The sequence below is a fragment of the Myotis lucifugus genome, unplaced genomic scaffold (assembly GCF_000147115.1).
Source record: "Myotis lucifugus unplaced genomic scaffold, Myoluc2.0 scaffold_47, whole genome shotgun sequence".
In the NCBI taxonomy this organism is placed as follows: Eukaryota; Metazoa; Chordata; class Mammalia; order Chiroptera; family Vespertilionidae; genus Myotis; species Myotis lucifugus.
Genome location: NW_005871095.1, coordinates 6,316,630 through 6,330,021, shown reverse-complemented (window position 1 = coordinate 6,330,021; position 13,392 = coordinate 6,316,630).

Below are 13,392 nucleotides of genomic sequence, written 5' to 3'. Positions count from 1 at the left end.
CCAGGTATACGAATGTAAGTGGAAACAGCAACAGGGGAACAGCTGGAATGCAGTGTGGGCTCTAAGGGTTGGTAATTTTATTTGCCTTTGATTTTTAAGATAAAAATCTTCAGTTTATTTTAATGATAAAGGGAAAGGTTATTTAAGGAGAGAGAGAATGAAATTAAAGAGAGAAGAAGGTATAGTGATGGAAGGGGTGGAGAAGAAGACATTGGGTCTTTCAAATGAAACCTTCATGAGTCAGAGTCAGTGCTTGTTTGGGGATTTTTGCAAAGAAGTGGGGGAAGGATGGACTGATAGTAAATTGGTTACATCCTGTTATATCCTGGACAATCATAACTCCATGTCAGTCTCTGAGTTACATGAGGTATGAAAGATAAAAAGGGCTAAGAGTCAGGGTTTCAGACAGAACACAGGTTGCTTGGGAGGTATGGGCAGGCTGGCAGGAGCTTTGGGTTTAAGGGGATTAGAACAGTGGAAATGATAGAAGATTAGAGGGGTGATTTTATGTAACATCCTCATGGATTGTCACCACTTTGAAAAGATCAGCCTGCGGACATAGATGTATTGTGCGGATATCAACTTTGTTTTGGCATAATAACTTGATGTTGCAGTCACACTGGGTTTCTGTGTATTAACCTCCAAGATTTAGAGGAGAATTAAACGTTCCTGTAAGATGTTACAGCTGGAATGTATCTTGGGTAATGAGATACAACCACACATACAGTGACTTATATCTGCATTAATAACCATAGCTCTAGTCAGTTCATTGTTATTTTTGTCAAAGTAGCATGAATAGCATACTTGGAAACATGAGGACAAACACAATAGGCACTACCCCAAAATGAATGTAATTTACTGTGGAAGAAAAATAGTTGGGGGATAGGTGGAGGGAGGAGTGTAAGGATGAAGGGGAAAGATAACTGCTTTTTTTGTAAGACTGTAACTAAACTTTACTTTTAAATATATCTACACATATTCTAAGGACAAAAATAATAAACTAAAATACAAGAAAGTAAAAAGAAAGAATCAGAGATGTCTGATCTGTGTGTAAAGTATATAAACTGAGAAAGTTTGGGTACAGGGAAGACAGGCCATGTGTGGGTGCAAAGACAGTAGCTAGTGACATAATATAAACAAGGCAGTTGGCTCCTGATCTCACAGAAATCATTATTTAAGACAAATAAAACAATTAAACATTTCTGCTTCCATCTATATTGCAGTAGCTTACATTGGACATTTTTTTTATCAAGAACAACCAAAATAACTGGATAAAATGCACAAAATGTCCAACTACTTGAGGGAATTCAAAAGCAATCAGTGTAGCTAAGACTTGAGGATGCAAGACCCTGGAGAAAAGAAAAGTACAAAACACTGCGCTTGGCATTCTGTGTGCAATGCCTCTCTAAACATTTGCCAAATTGTGAGCTGCTAAGGGGTGAATGATCAAGAAATCAGAAATAGTGACTAAGAAGCTGAACCCTAAGCAGAGCAAAGCAGGGACTTTGGTAAATACCACAAGCTTCCCGAGGACAACTTTAATGGACTGCACCTCAAGAGTAAGCAGCAACGCTTAAAAGAGACCAACTCTCACTAAGCCACTTCAGTCTCAAGTGCATCAGAGTGAGCCTCGGCCACTATAACTGTGACCTAGAAAAAAATCAAATGTGGTCCAAGAAAAGACAATATTATACATGGAATCCACTATGTTTCATGCCCAGCCTTCAGTAAAAGTCACATGACATTCCAGGAGTAGACCCCCAGGTAAAGCGGATGTTATCTTTCTGAAATTCTGAACTATGATGAATATGTTAAAAAAAAATTAGAGAATGGGAAAATTTTTACTGGAGAATAGAATCTATAAATAAAATTTAAAAGGAAGTATAGATCTATAATTAAGTTGTATTACTATTATTATACTAATAATTCAGTTGAAGTGGTTAATAGCATGTTAGAACAGAAGAGAGTATTAGTAAACTGGATGGGAAAGACCTCAGCAAATAGGTATAACATACATGTTACTTGAGTCCCAGAATAATAAGGAAGGATGAAAGAGAGAGAAGGACAGGCACAATATTTAAAAATGGCTGTTCACAATTGTTCCAGATCTGACAAAATAAATTCACATATTCAAAAAATCAGATTCAGCTTCAAGTCAAATAAATATAATGCAATCACACCTTGAGAAAGAATGATTAACCTCCATAAAACAAAGAAGGGTTAAAAAATAACAAAATGTATAACCATCCATCAATTTATCTTTAAAAGTATCCAGAACATTTATCAGTAATTATTTTTAAAGAGACTAAAGCATAAATGATGGGAGTATAATGACAATGAAATGGCTTCTTTAAACTGAAACTCATATAAAAGTAATTATGATTCTAGAATTCTCAGTGAAAATAGACTTTAAAAAAGTGAATACTAAATAAAGACATTTTCAGGCAAACAAAATCTGAACCAATTGGCCTATCAAAATAAGTTTGTTCATAAAAATAATAGTAAAGTGATTCCAGAATCTTGGTAAGGCAGGAAGAAGGGCAAAGCCAGGAAGGACAACTTTGAATTAACAAAATGTTAATTATTTCAAACTACAATTGTATTAGTATATAGAGTTCAAAATCAGACTTCCATCCCACTTGCGGAGGAAAGGAGGATGAGGTGGGCCTCACAGCTGAGTCAGGCTCCTGTCCTCCCACAGTTAACGTTCCCAGTGCCTCCTTGAATCCATGCTTCAGTGTTTTGGGAATGGCTTTTCCTTTGAACCACCACAAACCTTCTAACTTGGCTGAGTAGATGAAGAACAAAGAAAGAATCTGGAAATTACATGAAACCCCTAAACTCACAAGCTAACCTCCGGTCCTGCCCTCTGGCCTCTCTGCCTTTCCTGCCTTTAAAGATGAAATTGAACTTCTGAGCTAAAAGCTCCTGGTCTCAACTCAAGTCTCAGTGATTTTTTATTTCTAGTCACTGAGCTGCCTTTGCACCAAAAGGAGACAACAGTCAAGAACTGCTCTCTATTCCCCCCAAGTGTCTTGTTTCTTGCCATGTTAGAGGTATATGACTAGAATAAAAGTCTTAAACCAGAAAATTGTATGTACCTAATGATCTCTCACCTTATTCTTTTCTTTTGGGTTTCATGGTATCATTTGTCTTAAGATTTGTTTGTGTTATGCAAAATGGTAAATTTAAAATATGACAATTTGATTTCTAGTTCCACACAAGATGGAGTAAATGCATTCTACCCTATTCTTCCAAATTACAACTAAAAACCTTGGACAATATGTAAGAAACAAATATCTCAAAACTGTGAAATGATGGAGAAAAGAGAAGTCAGACTAATCAAGGGTGTTGAGATATGAAATATGAGTTCCTTTTATCCTGTATGTGGGACGCGCTGCCTCCTGTGTGTCCAGGCTGGAGAAACCCTTGACCTTGAAATGCAATGTATAGGAATGGAAAGAAAATAAAGGCCTGAGAAATGTCCACCAAGGAGTCTGGAAGGAGTGACCATCAGGATGAGTCATTGACAATACCCAGCCAACCCCAGCTACACACTAGGAAATGTCCACACTCACCCCCCTTCCTCAAGGGGCTCATGGCTGGCAGGGAGCTAGTGGAGCCCCCATCTATGCCTGCTTTGCAGTAATAAAGGCAGAGCTTTCTTCCCTTGCAGGCAGAGTACGAGGAGGAACTGGGAGAGGGCTTCTTTAAGGTGGTATGTGTAGTCTGAGGAAACCCCATGATGTGGACCTGACAAGTACCAAGACAGCCAATGGTTTGAGAACTGAACTAGAGTGAGAAGCTCTGCTGAGATTTCAGATCAGCCTTGGTGAGGCACACTAGCAGGGTGACCAGACAGAATTCAAAGTAGCCAGGACATATGCGCCAGACCTAAATAGGACACCTACCTGCTACAATAGATGATTTAAAGAGGAATCAAGGTCTCATAACACAATACCATTTGTTGATTTGTTGATAATAGCCATTCTGACAGGTGTGAGATGGTACCACATTGTCGTTTTGATTTGCATCTCTCAGATAATTAGTTACTTTGAGCATGTTTTCATATGTCTCTTGGCCTTCCTACTTCAAAAAGTACCTATTTAGGTCCGTTTCCCATTTTTTTTATTGGGTTGTTTATCTTCCTTTTGTTAAGTTGTATGAGTTCCCTGTAAATGTTGGAGATTAAACCCTTATCGGAGATAACATTGGCAAATATGTTCTCCCATGCAGTGGGCTGTTTTGTTGATGGTTTCTTTTGTTGTGCAAAAGCTTTTTATTTTGATGTAGTCCCATTTGTTTATGTTCTCATTAGTTTCCAATGCCCTAGGAACTGTATCAGTGAAGAAACTACAAGTGCTGGGTAGGATGCGGAGAAAAAGGAACCCTGGTGCACTGCTGGTGGGAATGCAGACTGGTGCAGCCACTGTGGAGAGCAGTATGGAGTTTCCTCAAAAAACTAAAAATGGAACTCCCATTTGACCCAGTGATCCCACTTCTAGAAATATATTCCAAGAAACTAGAAACTCCAATCAGAAAGGATATATGCACCCCTATGTTCATAGCAGCACAATTTACCATAGCTAAGATTTGGAAACAGCTTAAGTGCCCATCAGCAGATGAGTGGATCAAAAAAACTGTGGTACATCTACACAATGGAATACTATGCTGAGGTAAAAAAGGAGGAATTCTTACCATTTGCAACAGCATGGATGGAACTGGAGAGTATTATGCTAAGTGAAATAAGCCAGTCAGAGAAAGATAAATATCACATGATCTCACTCATTTGTGGAATATAATGAACAACATAAACTGATGAACAAAAACAGATCCAGAGACAGAGAAGCATCAATCAGACTGTCAAATCTCAGGGGAAGGTAGGGGAGGGTGGGGGTAAGGGGTAGAGATCAACCAAAGGACTTGTATGAATGCATATAAGCCTAACCAATGGACACAGACAACTGGGGGGTGAGAGCATAAGTGGGGGGGGGCAATGAGGGGATAAGGACACATATGTAATACCTTAAGCAATAAATAAAAAAAAATTAAAAAAACACAAAAAACAAAAAAAATTACAATACTCAAAATATCCAGAATGCCAGTGAGAACTAGTTGAACACCAGGAAACAGAGTATCTCCACTATAATGCGATCACATGAATGGCATGTACTAACAAGGTGATAAACAGATGCTGTACTATCTAACAGGATTTGTTGTCTTCAAGTAGTTATTTGGTGACTAAAAAATACTCTGAATAAAACGTGTGCTGTTTTGCTGTGAAGAAAGCAACCTGCATATATAAAATTGCCCTTGCTGACTCTTAATTGAAGATCATATAGATAAACTAAAAGGCTCTTGCAACTTGTGATGAGTGAACACTATCTGGGAAGTGTGACAGACCGGGTCGGGATGTAACAATCAGGGACAGGGTGGCCCCTCTCGAACAAAAGCTGTTATGCTCTCAAGGAGAGTTCCCTGAACCAATGAAACACAGAAGCATGCGTCGGTCCCAGGAGGCTGTATCTGTATCCTCCTCCCCACATTCCCATGCGCCTCATGTGTTGCCAGAGGCACTCTGAAGCCACCAGGTCTAGCACTCCTCTCTTAAAATAGTGTTTATTTATGAGCAGACGGTGACACCACCCTTCTGAATAAAATGCAATGATTAAGACTTACCAAATGTCCTAGCAGGAGTGGACACCTTGGCCAACAATGCTGTTTTGTGACTTCTCAGCAGCCCTTGATTTCTTCTCTTCACAAAGTATCTTCACAGCATGACTTTGTCTCATCCATCTTTCTATTACTTTCACCTTGTCCATAGGATGTACACAAAAATAAGTATTGAGATATTTAAAAAAATGGTCATCAAAACCAGAAGCTGAAGAAATCATAGCACTAAACTAATTGATGAAAAACTAAGAGAATGAGAATGTGACAGTAAACAATCTCCACAGCACTGAGTTCCATGCTGTTAAATTACAATTCATTGTTGTTGTTTTATGAAACATTAAATCCAACAGAGGATTGCTTAGTGACAACTTAGAAAAGGCTTAGGTTTGGGTAAAAGTGTAAGTTGGCCCCTTAAGTTCCTTGCCCTACAAACTTCATGCACAGCTGTTCTTCAACTTTAGTCGTCTGTTGTGGTCTCACCACATAGTCTGTGACAGGGACAAATGAATAAATGAATGGATGATTAGTATACATGAGATGTAAGTAAAAAGTCTTAGCAATTACTAAAGTTCTATTGATGTCTTTGGGCAAGCAGTATTTACTCCATGGAGCCACTCAGAAGCAGCCCAGGCTGATGGTCATCTGTCATGAGTACCACTTAGTCCTGATGCTTAACCTGGTCAGTGACACTCAGTACCCAGGGGGAAGAGGATGGAACCGTGGGGCCTAGTGAGCCTGACATATGATGGTGCATAATACTTCATGCAACATCCAGGAGCCCAGCTCTGCCTAACCTGGCCCCTTCTGGACAATCACTTCCCAGTAGTAATGGAACAAGAAAGAGTTTGGGTGAACATCTACATATTAATTCCAAAGTTTATAAGTAATTATTTGGAATTAACATGTCATCGATTATAATTTTTTTTAGGTACCTTATTTCCTGATAAATTATACTGACTGATGTCTATAGATAGCTTCTCTGGACTTTCTCTAAGTTACTGAATGAAATATAATTTCTATGAGGTTTTGTATGAGATTCTTCCAGAACAGCCCATGCTGGTATGTGGGTTTCAAGCTTCCCTCACAGAGTGGACCTATTCCTGGGTCTTCGTGTCTGTGCTCTCACTAACTTTGTATCAATTACTTTTTATAAATCTGAAGTTATGGACATTATCAATTGCTTGCCCTAAAACCTCTATTTTTCTGACTACTACAAATAAAATGAACTCATTTATATTTTATCCAATTATGACTTTTCCTACAAATGTCTCTAAAGTATAGCAGGTTATTTTGTATTAATATAGATGTCAGATTCCAATAATAAATGCAGGCAGGTAATAATAACTTTTTACAAGCTTATAATCCTAATTTACCATTTATACCCAGAGTCCCAAAATTATAAAACCATCCTGATGTGGGAAATATTTTAGAAAGTATTATAAACAAAAAATTAATATAAAGCCTAAAGAAAGACATGTATAAGAAATGAAGTTTTTATGAAGAACATTTGACAATTTACCAATATAATTTTTACATATTAAAAATTCTAATAATATAAATTATCTTGGAATTGTGTACATGTAGGATGATTACATTTACGGGGAAATTATGTACACTAGTAGTGTTGCATGTTGAACTTATACCAAAAATCTCTATATTTACATATAATTCTTTTTATCAGCCTATTTTTTCCTGTGTGTTTATATTGATGTTATTTACTAGTGGCTCTGTGCACGGACTTGTGCACATTGAAAGGAAATTAATTAGAAGAAAGATTTGTGCGGTAATTACATTACTGCAAAAAATCACATGTCAAAATAGTATATGTAATATAGTATTATAAAATTAAAACACACATGTGATTGGTGCCAGCGAGAGCTTTAAATGTATTGCGCATGCATAAGTCAACGTTTATTTTTAAATTGCCAGTGCGCGTCATATGTACTGGCCAGTGGGACAGTCAGACAGACATATGTATGGCCAGTCAGTTAGCCTTTTATATATATAGTTATCTGATATTTTAGCAAAATATCAGTGTATCTGATATTTTAGCAAATTAAAAGAATATTTTATATTTAACCCATTGTACGCCATAAGTGTCTGTAGATGCAAGCAGCACACATCATTTTAAAAAAAATGTTTTCCTTAAGTGGTAGCCCTGACAAACTTTAAAATTATTTTTTGTGAGAATTTTCAGCTGAAAATATTCAAGAACACTCGAATCGTGAGTAACATATTTATTTTTATAATATTCATTGCAAATTGATTTTTTAAATTAAATTAAAAATATGGCGTGTGGGGATGGTTTCCATTTTGGGCACGTGGCAGTTAACTGGTTAAAGATTTTATGTATAAAGAACATTTTATATACAATCACTTTGTATAAATAAAGAACATTTATATATAAATGTGAATAAAATGTTATTATTTGCCTGATTACAGAAAACATAGTTATTTTAGGAAATACAAAAAACATATAATAAAGAACACTACATATAAAAGTATGAGTAAATACTAAAATCACTTATAATTTTTACATATCTGTGTTTCCATCCTTGATTTTTCTTTATAAATAAATTTACAAGCTCTAACTTTTATTATATGGGCACTTTCTCCTAAAAATTCTTATTATTCTAAATTTCGAGGAGCCGTGCACTCACACACCTACTGTCTTGCCCACTGTGCTCTTTTTAATGTCATTGTTGGAAATTGGTTATAAGGTCAGGAAAATACATCTTCCTGCTATTCTGGGTAATATACTAACACATACAGTATCCAAAGTGATAAATGTTATATCTTATCAGTTTAGTGATTTACCTGATTGAAGCAGGTTTTGTAATTGCAACTCCCAACCAACTACCTTTGCCCAGCATCCAACTTCAAGCAAAATGCCTCTGAGAAACTGAGAAAAAGAAAGGGCTTCTAGCTCCTTTGCCCAGTGGCAGGCTTGATGTGGTTTGAGTAGTGATAGAAACCTGAAAGTCATGATCTTTCCAAGGTAAGTTCAATGTGTTTTTCCAAAATTTTATTTTGTCATTAATTATGGACAGTGCAGTTCCAAAATCTGATTCATTCTATTGGTGTCACCTAAAAGTGAAAACTGTGGTCCAGATTAACACCTGCCCAGGAGAAATACCACGTAGGTGTCATGAGATGCATGGTCCAGTGACAGTCTACAGGAAGCAATTAGAAATAATGAGCCTGATGTTTATTACTTTTAACAAATAAATTATTTTTAGAGCCGTTTTAGGTCCCCTCACTGGCACAGCCTCCTTCCTCCATTATCAACACCCCCACCAGATGTAACCTTTGTTACAATGCATGAACCTACATTGACATGTCATCATCATCCAGAACCCATAGTTGACATTGGTATTCACTCTTGGTGTTGTACATTCTATGCATTTGGACAAATGTATAATGACACATCTCCACCATTATAGTGTCACAGAGAGAGCAGTTTCACTGCCATAAAAAAATCTTCCGTGCTCTGCCTACTCATCTCTCCCACCCCCTCAGCCCTTGGAAACCACTGGTAATTTTACTGTCTCCAAAATTTTGCCTTCTCCAGATTGTTATATAGTTGGAATCACACAGTATGTAGCCTTTTCAGATTGGCTTCTTTCACTTATTATATGCACTTAAAGTTTTCCCATGTATTTTCATGGCTTGACAGCACATTTTTTTTTTTAGCGTCGAATGAGAGTCCACTGTCTGGATGGACCACAGTTTATTTGTCCTTTTACCTACTGGAAGGTGTCTTGGTTGCTTCCACGTTTTGGAAATTATGGATACACTGCTATGTTGTTAGCCATGTGCAGATTTTTCTGTGAATATACTTTTCAACTCTTTTAGCTAAGTACCAATTCTCTTGACAATGTCTTTTGCAGAGCAACTATATAATGGTGGAGATGTGTCATTATACATTTGTCCAAATGCATAGAGTGTACAACACCAAGAGTGAATACCAATGTCAACTATGGGTTCTGGATGATGATGACATGTCAATGTAGGTTCATGCATTATAACTGGATCATAGGGTAAGACCATGTTTAGTTTTATAAGAAACGTCCCAACTGTCTTCCAAAGTGGCTACACCATTTTGCATTCCCACCAGCAATGACTGAGAATTCTTGTGGCTCCACATCTTCCCCCATATTTGGTATTGTCATTGTTCGGGATCTTTGCATTTCTAATAGATGTGTAGTGGTATCTCATTTATTTAAATCTGCATTTCTCTAATGACATATGATGGGAGCGTCTTTTCATGTGCTGCATATGAATATATTCTTTGGTGACGTGTCAATGATTTGTTAATCAGGTTTTTGTTTTCTTATGAGGTAGTTTTAAGAGTTTTTAGTATGTTTTGGAAAATAGTCCTTTATCAGACCTGTCTTTTGTAAATGTCTTCTTATTCTCTTGACAACGTCTTTTGCAGAGGATAAGATTTTCTTTTTTTATTATATTTTATTGATTTTTTACAGAGAGGAAGGGAGAGGGATAGAGTAGAAACATCGAAGAGAGAAACATCAATCAGCTGCCTCCTGCACACCCCCCACTAGGGATGTGCCAACAACCAAGGTACATGCCCTTGACCGGAATCAAACCTGGGACCCTTCAGTCTGCAGGCTGATGCTCTAGCCACTGAGCCAAACAAGTTAGGACACAGAGCATAGGTTTTCATTTTAATGAAGCTCAGCTTATGAATTCTTTCTTTCATGAAGGTGCCATTGATGTTGTATCTAATAATTCATCACCATACCCAAGTTCATATAGGTTTTCTTCTGTGTTACCTCCCAGGAGTTTCATAGTTTTGCATTTTACATTTAGGTCTATGATTCATTATGAGTTAATTTTTGTGAAGGATTAGGACTGTCTCTAAATTCATTTCTTGTGGATATCTAGTAGTTCCAGCACCAAGTGTAAAAAAAATAAAATTCTTTGCTCCAATGTATTGCCTTTACTTTGTGGTTAAAGATCAGTTGACTGCATTTACATGGGTCTATCTGGGGCTCTCTATTCTGTTCCAGTATTACATTTATCTATTCTTTCACCAATACCACACTGTCTTGATTACAGCTTTATGTTGTCTTGAAAATTTATTGCTTTTAATAATAACAGAATTCTGGAACTAAGAATTTTAAAGCCCTGAAATACATCTTTTCTAAAAATTTGAACTGTTTGCCTATTGTTCTAAGTTTCATGTTCTTGAAGAAACTGGATGCTGCAGGGACTCTCCTCTCTGTGGCTGGTGCCAAGGGCAGGATTAAATGCATGTTACAACCAATCACTGGAGACCGGTCACTGACAGGAGGTTGCAGGAAATATGATGTGATTCAAGTCCATGAAAATCTGTGCATTATCTGTTCTTACAAAGGCCACGGTATTTGCTTTGCTTGATGGGATGATGGACTCTGTAAATGTGAAATGAAATTTTATTTCCTGGCAGTGTGAGGAGTTGGAAAAGGTTGTGAGTTAGAATATGACTCAAATGAAATCAGGAAGAATGCATTCAGCTGATGCCCAGCACAACACCAGACATTTGAGGAAATTCAAAGCAGGTACTTATTTGTCAAACCTAGTTTTCTTCATATTATTTTACTAGAGGCCTGGTGCACAAAAAATTTGTGCACTCGGGGGGGTCCCTCAGCCCGGTCTGTGCCCTCTCTCAGTATGGGACCCCTCGGGGGATGACCACCTGCTGAATTAGGCCTGCTCCCTGCGGGATTGGGCCTAAGCTGGCAGTCAGACATCCCTCTGGCAGCCTGGGAGCCCTCGGGGGATGTCCACTTGACAGCGGGGAGCAGGCCTAAGCTGCAGTCGGACATCCTTAGCGCTGCTGAGGAGGCAGGAGAGGCTCTCACCACCACTGCTGTACTGGCAGCCGTCAGCCTGGCTTTTGGCTGAGCAGAGCTCCCCCTGTGGGAGTGTACTGATCACCAGGGGGCAGCTCCTGCATTGAGCATCTGCCCCCTGGTGGTCAGTGTGTGTCATAGTGAACAGTCATTCCCAGTCGTTCTGCTGTTAGGGTCAATTTGTATATTACCTTTTATTATATAGGACTGGGGATGAGTTGGGGGTCCCTTAGCCCAGCATGTGCTCTCTCGCAGTCCAGGACCCCTCCCTCCTTACTGCCCACCTGCTTGCTGCTTCCTACTGCTCAGCTTGCTGCTCCTTAGCGCTGCCACGAAGGCCTTGGGTCTGCTGGGTGCCAGGCCTGTGGGTTTGTGTCTCTGATACCCCCAGCAGCCCCAGCACCTTGATGGCGGGGCTTGGTGCTGCTGGGTGCTGGGGCTGCGGATCTGTGTCTTTGATCAGGGCCCCAGCAGCCCCAGCACCAAGGTGGTGGGCCTTGGGGCTGCTGGGTACAGGCCCCCCCTTCGTGTTTGTGTCTTCTATCAGGCCCCCAGCAGCCCCAGCAGCCCCAGCACCGCCTAAATAACTTAAGGGAAACTTTATTTAGTCTTCTTTTAAAAGCAATCTAGTTTAAAAATGAGTTGCAGTTAAGAGAGAACAAAGAACATGGTACCTAAGAGTGAGATAGACTGACAGAGGAGAGGCTGGGCACTGGTCAGGGGCTTACATGCCAACTGTTCTCCACCTGGGAAATGATGTAAAATCGGTTTCTTTAGATTTCTGCTCAATGGTCTTCTCCAGCGAGTGGAGTGGCATCTGCTCGCTTCTCCCTGGGGCCTGGCTTGGTGGTCGCCTTGGGGTCTGGCTATGCTCCAGCGGGATCCGCACGGGCCTGCCTGTTCCACCTGGCCCTGTCCACACGTTGCTTCCTCCGAGTCTTCCTTGGGCACAGCCCCGGTCCATCACCTCCTCCTGTGTCTCCCACGCTTCCACAGGGCCGAGAAAGAGCCCCACACAGAGTTCAGGTCTTCAAGGAGCTGGTCCTCTGCTTTCAGAAAGTGTCGGAGCTCCGTCCCTCCCTTCTATGATCTTCCTTCCCTACCTCTGTCTTCCGGTAAAAAATGAGGTGCCGGTCCCACCTTTGTTAAGCCGTTCTGGGGTGAAGTGAATGAAGGCTTCATCCACCTGTTCACACACACCCTCCAGCTGGGACCAGGACTCTCTCCTGCCACACACACTGAGTGACCCCCTACCGCTGACTCCAGTCTGCCCTCTGAGATTGCTCACATGTGCCGGAAACAGACCAGCCCGCCAAATGAGTGTGAGAGTATATTTGCGCAACAATGACAGCTACGTGTGTGGTGATTACTAGAGTGAATGAGCCATAAAGGCAGGGCTTTGTCTAACTACTGCCGTGTCCCCAGCTCCTGGCAATGTTCCCTGGCACATGGTAGAAATCCAGCAAGGTATCTGTGGAATGAAATGAGTGACTTACTCCTCCCGGGGGAGGGATAGAAGCGGCTCTGGTGTCTGAGACTTTTGCCTGTAACAGCGGGAGTTCAGACCCTTTTGGGCTGGCACCAAAGTTCTCTGTGGGGGCGGGGGGCATCCCCTGGAGAACGCTGGGTTTACTAGGATGGAATAAACCAAAAGGGTTAGTTTCTTCTTCTCGACGGGCCACAAGATCCCAACTTCCCTCACAAATCCAGAACCAAAATTTATTTAGAGGGGTGGCTTTGGAGACAGTCCAATATCCAGCTGGAGAGGGGTTGTCATATCTCTATCACTTTTTCGTAAACCCTAAAGTAGAAAGAAAAAAAAGGGCAGGGGAAAAATAGTATAGATTGGGAGACCGGGTGGGAG